This window comes from Microtus pennsylvanicus, chromosome 3 (assembly GCF_037038515.1).
Source record: "Microtus pennsylvanicus isolate mMicPen1 chromosome 3, mMicPen1.hap1, whole genome shotgun sequence".
In the NCBI taxonomy this organism is placed as follows: Eukaryota; Metazoa; Chordata; class Mammalia; order Rodentia; family Cricetidae; genus Microtus; species Microtus pennsylvanicus.
The window spans coordinates 111,880,818-111,886,817 of NC_134581.1; the positions used below are offsets into that span (position 1 = coordinate 111,880,818).

The 6,000-nt window shown below is 43.2% G+C and overlaps 1 long non-coding RNA gene across 1 annotated transcript in view; it reads right to left on the bottom strand.

The window, feature by feature from the left end:
* The window catches only part of LOC142847307 (uncharacterized), a 42,887-nt gene extending 37,477 nt beyond the window's left edge, over window positions 1-5,410 (bottom strand). The window contains exon 1 of the long non-coding RNA XR_012910140.1: window positions 5,339-5,410. This is a non-coding gene — a long non-coding RNA (uncharacterized LOC142847307). The remainder of the gene's footprint in view (window positions 1-5,338) is intronic.
* Window positions 5,411-6,000: the final 590 nt, after the last annotated feature.

The following is a 6,000-nucleotide window of genomic DNA, read 5'->3' on the forward strand; positions in this document are numbered from 1 at the left end:
TTTCCTGCTTGCAGACGCAGAATCCAGTGGCTAGCTCCTTTGTTAATTTCCACTGTAGATGCACCATCTCAGAAATCTTTTCCAACCCAATGGAACACAGTTCTAGTAATTCATCCCTTTCCTTCTCTACTTGGAGCTGTTCATAACCTTTGTTTTACTTTTTTCTTCCTCTTTGCTAAGGGTTGGATAATTGTTCTCCAAAGCTAGGTTGTCACAAGCCTGTCCCTGAGGGCTAAGCCATCTTGGGAATATTTTCAAAAGAAGTCTAGAAAATTGGCCTCTTCTTCTCTCTTCTTCCCTGACACCACTAGCTGAGCTGTTTACTTGCTTTGCCTTGTGACCCTGTCATAGGTACTGGCTTGTTGCAGGCCATTGGCAGCAGGGCCAACAGATCATAGATCAAAACCTCTAAAGCTGTGAACCAAATAAACTTGGCTCTAAGCCAACCGTCTCAGGGATATTTTAGATAAGTAGAAAGCTAATACATGTTATTTCCAACAATTAATACCTGACACACACATGCATGTACGCATGCATGCATACACACACACACACACACACACACACACACACACACACACACACACAAACACACACTTACCATGCTTATTCCTAAAGGACTAAGTTCTGTTGAACAGTATCAGGTCACTGAGTAAGATCCTCCGTGGACGGTTTCTCCACAGACACACCAGTTTCAGTGACTATTCATGCACCAAGTGATCTTCACAAGGGCTAAGAAATCCAGCAAAGAGGCATAGTATCTTCTTTGAATGTTGAAAATGTACACCAAAGAAGAAACATGGAAAGAGCCAGCTGAATTGCCCCTTATTCTAACAACACAGTGTGATGAGAAATATCTCCTGGTTGGAGGAGGAAGAAATAGTATAAACCCTGAAATCAGGATAAGAAAAGAGAGACAAGGAAACTCATGATGTGGTGATAAAGGGGCCATTCAGCTAGAAGAAATAATAACTCCAGATGTGCTTGTACCTCATATCACAGCACCCAAATATATGAAGCAATCAACAGACTCGAAGGGAGCTAGACTCCGCTAGAATAATGATCGAAGACTTTAACACTTAGGCTTGGCAACACCTATCAGGCTCTCTTTAGTGCAATCTTCTGTTCGGTAGATTCCCTCACCCTACTCCAGGTCGTGGAGCTGCATTAGTCAAGGGACTGACTGCCTTTCCAAGCCTTCTTCCTCCATGCAGCAGTTGAATGGAGAGCAGGCCGAGACACACTCAAAGGCAAGTTACAAGAGCTAGCACAGGCCTTTGTCTCACAGCACGATGCTAGGCGTGTGGTGAGATCCATCATTCGCCAGGTGCCTTTCCACCCATGACACAGCAGTTGCCCTACGGAACTGCCAGCAGCTTTGTTTGTCCTCAGGAGCTGTGGTGTGTACGAGATTGGACCCCTAACTGTTATGGACTCAGGTGGGACTCACGATTGTAAGCGTTGCAGCAGGATGGGAAAGGTATGCGGGCAGTCAGGCCTCAAGAAACGCCAGAGTCACACAGCACTACAAACCTCACACAAGAGATTTATTGGGAGGGAAGAAACCCAGGAGAGTGGCCACCTCTACCTGGTCAGAAGCATCAGAGAACTGAGCAGAAGACAGGGTGTATGTAGGGTTTCCTGTGGCGGGGGTGTGGAACTTTCCAGAGTAGCCTGCGATTGGAGAGAGAGGCAAACTCCGGTGTTGATGGGATTTTTTTCCCCTGTAGGATGGGGCCTGCTCACTCTCAGAGGTTGAGCCGGATGATTGGGAAAGGTGGGCTATGGCTGTTAGGGAATTCTAGGATGCTGGGGTCTGGGCCTGGTTGTTGGAGCTGGGGTGGATAGTTGGTTGGCAACTGGCTCACCTCTAGGGCCTTGTTCAGTTGCCAGAGTAGTCTGGGGTGGAGCCTGGCCGCTGGAGGCCTCCAGGGGTGGGGCCTACAAGTATAGTTTATGAACATGGGAGAAAAAGTTCTCCCAGCCACATTAGTTGGTATGAGTAGCCAACAGTGAGGTCATGCCTTCATGAAGGTATTATGTAGACAGTTAACAGTTGGTAGAGGCTGGGGCTCATGAGGCTCTTCCCTCTCAAATGTGTATAGTCAGTTAACAGTTGCTGAAGAGACTTTGCTCCCACAAGAATCCAGTGCTCCAGAAAGTAACTCCCTTACTCATGATCTTGTAGGTGTAGGTAACCAGAATCAAATTTACTGGTTTCCAAACTACACTAGGGCAGAATTGTTACTTTGTTTCTTTTGTTGATGCCTTGTCTGGGATGAGCAGAGGTTTATTCACACTTTCACAGAAAAAAGTCACATGACAGTATCCATATGCAGGACCAAGATAAATATCTAGGTGTGCATTGACACCAGGGAGAAAGCTGGTGGGGTAGATGTGTTTTGGCTTGCATTGCTGCCAGCTGTGGTATAGAGCCTTAATGTACCCTTGACACTGTAGGACTTGCGTTACTGCCTACTGTGGTATGGTGCCTTGATGTACCCTTGAACTGTAGGGCTTTTTGTCTATTACCATAAACTTCGATGGTCCAAGGTCTGACTTTACCAACACCAGTCCAATAATGAGCATCGTAATGTGATAAAAGATCCCATTCTCTGATGAAAGGATTAGGCTAGCAAAATCTAAAGCTGTGTAGGTCTTAAAGGCTTCCATTCCCAGACCAGCGCCTGCAAAAAGAGCCCTTCGAGCAATCCCAGCATCAGGTAAAGAAGACATGCAGACCAGTCTTAGCCATTGCTACTTCATCCACGGCACTCTGGAGACATAAGTCCTCCTTAGGAGCAGACAACTCATGACAGTGTGAGCCTTGGTCCTAACCCAATGTTGTGCTGATCTCACTAGGTTCTGAGCTCAGCATGTGCACAGTACAGCATTTGAGTATTAGTGGCTATAGGTATGTCACATGGTTATTCCTCCATGGTGATCACTCTCAGAGCTGGCCAGAATCCCACAGTGCATGACCACAGGCCAGTGACTGTGAATGAAGTGTCTGGGCCTGAGCCACCCCAAGATGATGCTTAGAGGAGTGGAATATCTTTGTTAGGTATGGCCCTGGTTAATGTGGAGCAATATACTAAGAGCAGATGTGGCATAATTCAGCCTTAGATTACCTGTCTAGTGTCAAAATAATAACACATCAATAGCAGACTCATGAAAACCCTGGGCTTAGATTGTCATCTAGCTCTAAAGCAGTAGGATTAACTACATACTAGAAAAAAATGATGGATAGTCAAAAAGATTAAAAGGACTAGAACATACAGCTGATCCTTTAATGCCCAGAAGGCATGCACATCAAACATAAGGTGTTCAGGCAATTTTGAACTCAACAGAGAGACAATATAAGCTACCAGGAGATGACTGAAAAATAACGAGTATGAGTAAGTTTTTGGATGGGGAATTAACACGGTGCTTTTGTGGCAACTCTACCAGTTTCAAGAAAGTACAGATAAATAACTTAGTACTCTTAGAAACTTGGTAAGTAGGAGAAAATAATTTCAAAGAAAAGAAAACAGAAACCTGTTGTGGTATAATCTTTTTGCACACTGTAAAGATGTGTGTCTACCTAAGGCACCTTCTGACTGGTTTAATAAAAAAGCTGAATGGCCAAAAAGTAGGTAGGAGAGGATAGGTGAGACTTTTGGGGAAAGAGAAGAAATGAGAGGAGGAATCTAGATGCTTGGATTTTACCAGCAAGCAGACTCAGAGACAGTCGGACGTGTGGGAAGGTAAAGAGCCATGTGAGAGAATGTAGATGAAAAATATGGGTTAAGTTGTGAGAGCTAGATGGAAACAAGCCTAAGCTAAAGACAAATATTTCACAATTAATAATAAGCTTCCATGTCATTATTTGTGGGCTGGATTTCCCACAAAGGAAAGTCTAACTACAGAAACACCGAATTGAAAAGTACACTAAGCCAAATTAAAACTCTAACAGTGAAAGACAGCAATAGCAGAATAGTTCAAAGAAAGAAAAAGTAATGAAAGGAAGACAGACTACTGGAAAGCAAATACATGAGAAAAATGTAAAATGAAGAATGGAGGGGAGTGAAGAAAGCTCCTGGGAACTTTAGGGTACTACTGCAGAATAGTCAGGCTGAGTTTAAGAAGGTCTTGAGAATGCTAAGGCTGTGCAAGTGCCTCTGGGTATAACAGACTTTCAAAGCCTCAAGAATAATACAGATATCCAGGTACAGGATGATCACAGTTTGTAAACCATAGTGAGCTCAAAACTTATTTCCAAGGTATGAAAGAAATGACATCACACACAAAAGGGTATCTGTAATGAGTCTTTCTCTGTTGCACGGACCAGCTTTCTATTAGTTGTGAAATCTCAGCCTATAGCTTAGGCTTCTTCCTAACTAGCTCTTACACATTTATAGTAATCTACATTATATTTTATCTTCCATCTTGTACCTCCTGTTTCCTCTCCCCATCTCCTGACATCTCCTGTGGATATAGATTCCTCCTCCTCTTTCTTCTCCTTGGAAATTCCACCTATACCTCCTGCCGAGCTATTGGCTGTTCTATTACACCAATCACAGCAATACCTTCACACAGTGTAAAAATATCCCACAACAGTACCAGGTCACCTGACAGCAGATTTCATCAAAGAAACTACCCAGCCTGCACGACAGTGGTGTGAGATTTTCACAGCATTGAATGGGAGGAAAAGGAACTGCAGCTTGGAACATTGCACACTTCCCTTTAGAATGTAGAGAAAGAAAGACTTTGCTAAATGAAGGCAAAGAGAAGGTGACATGTCAATCTTCTTTGTAAGCAATTCCCAAGGGAATTCTTCCAAATGAAAAGATAATAGAGAAAAAAAAGCACCCTAAGGTATAAAGACGGAAAACGGGAAATGCACACATGAATTCAGGGTTTAGTATAAACATTGAATCTTACCTCATTAAAATAGGTAATTTTTGGTCTTAAGAATCAGTCTTAAAATAAGTTTACTATTAATAAAACTAAAATCCATGGGTGCTTGGAGAATAATAAAAACAGTTTAAAAGAATCTTGACTCCTTTATTGTTTCGTTCTGACTGTAACACTTTGGATGTGTTATTGCAGTGACTGGTAAAACCACTCATTGAATTTATAAATGGTTTTGATTAGAGGTGTGGGTCTTTCCTAGGGGGAGAGCCTGCTTGCATATCCTTCACCTCTCATATTTTATAATAGGGTTGGTCTGCTTCAGTTAACTTGTTCTTACTTCCCGGCTCACTGAAGACCCACAAGGAATGGAGGAGCCTTTTACACCATAGCACCAAATTCAACAGAGAGCATCCCAAGAGGATGGTGGGGCTCTGTCGCTCACCTTTCACTGCATCATAGCGCTGTCAGCCGGGAGATCTGAAAGTCCATCTTTTTGCCTGCTGCTCTTGATCAATACAATAGATCTTTCCTTCAGAGGCTTGTCTGAATCCTATTATTCTGCCTCTATGCGTGTGGAGCTAAATTCATAATGAAGACTCATGGGCTTCAGAGCTGTTGGAAACTGTTATTATGGCCATCCACACTGCACTTTATTGATCGTGAATGTCAGCCACTGAGTCAGTTATAAAAGATCCTTCTGTAGTAAGCCAATGCGGTAGCCTCTCTGTCTTCTCTACCAATATCCTGGTAGACACAGGCCTACTATTCTGATATGTTACAGACTTCATTCTGATGGCTCCTCTTGAGTCTGGTAGGGTGGGAGGTGGTGGCTCATTCTGTCTCCTGTTAATGACAGCTCAATTAGACTTTGGGTACGTTCTCTGCAGACTTGTATATCTTTCTTCACCTTGAGATTATTCAGTACCTCAATCAATGTCTGACACAGTAAACAGCTAAGAAACAATCAGGCATGAAATAGGAAAATGAGAGCCAGTTTCCTTTGAGAGAAACTCTTCTGCTAATCACATCTGGGATTCCCATGTTCGGAGCTTTGCTCTATGTAGCATGCACAAGTTCTTGTTGCGGTAAGGTAAGTGAACAGAT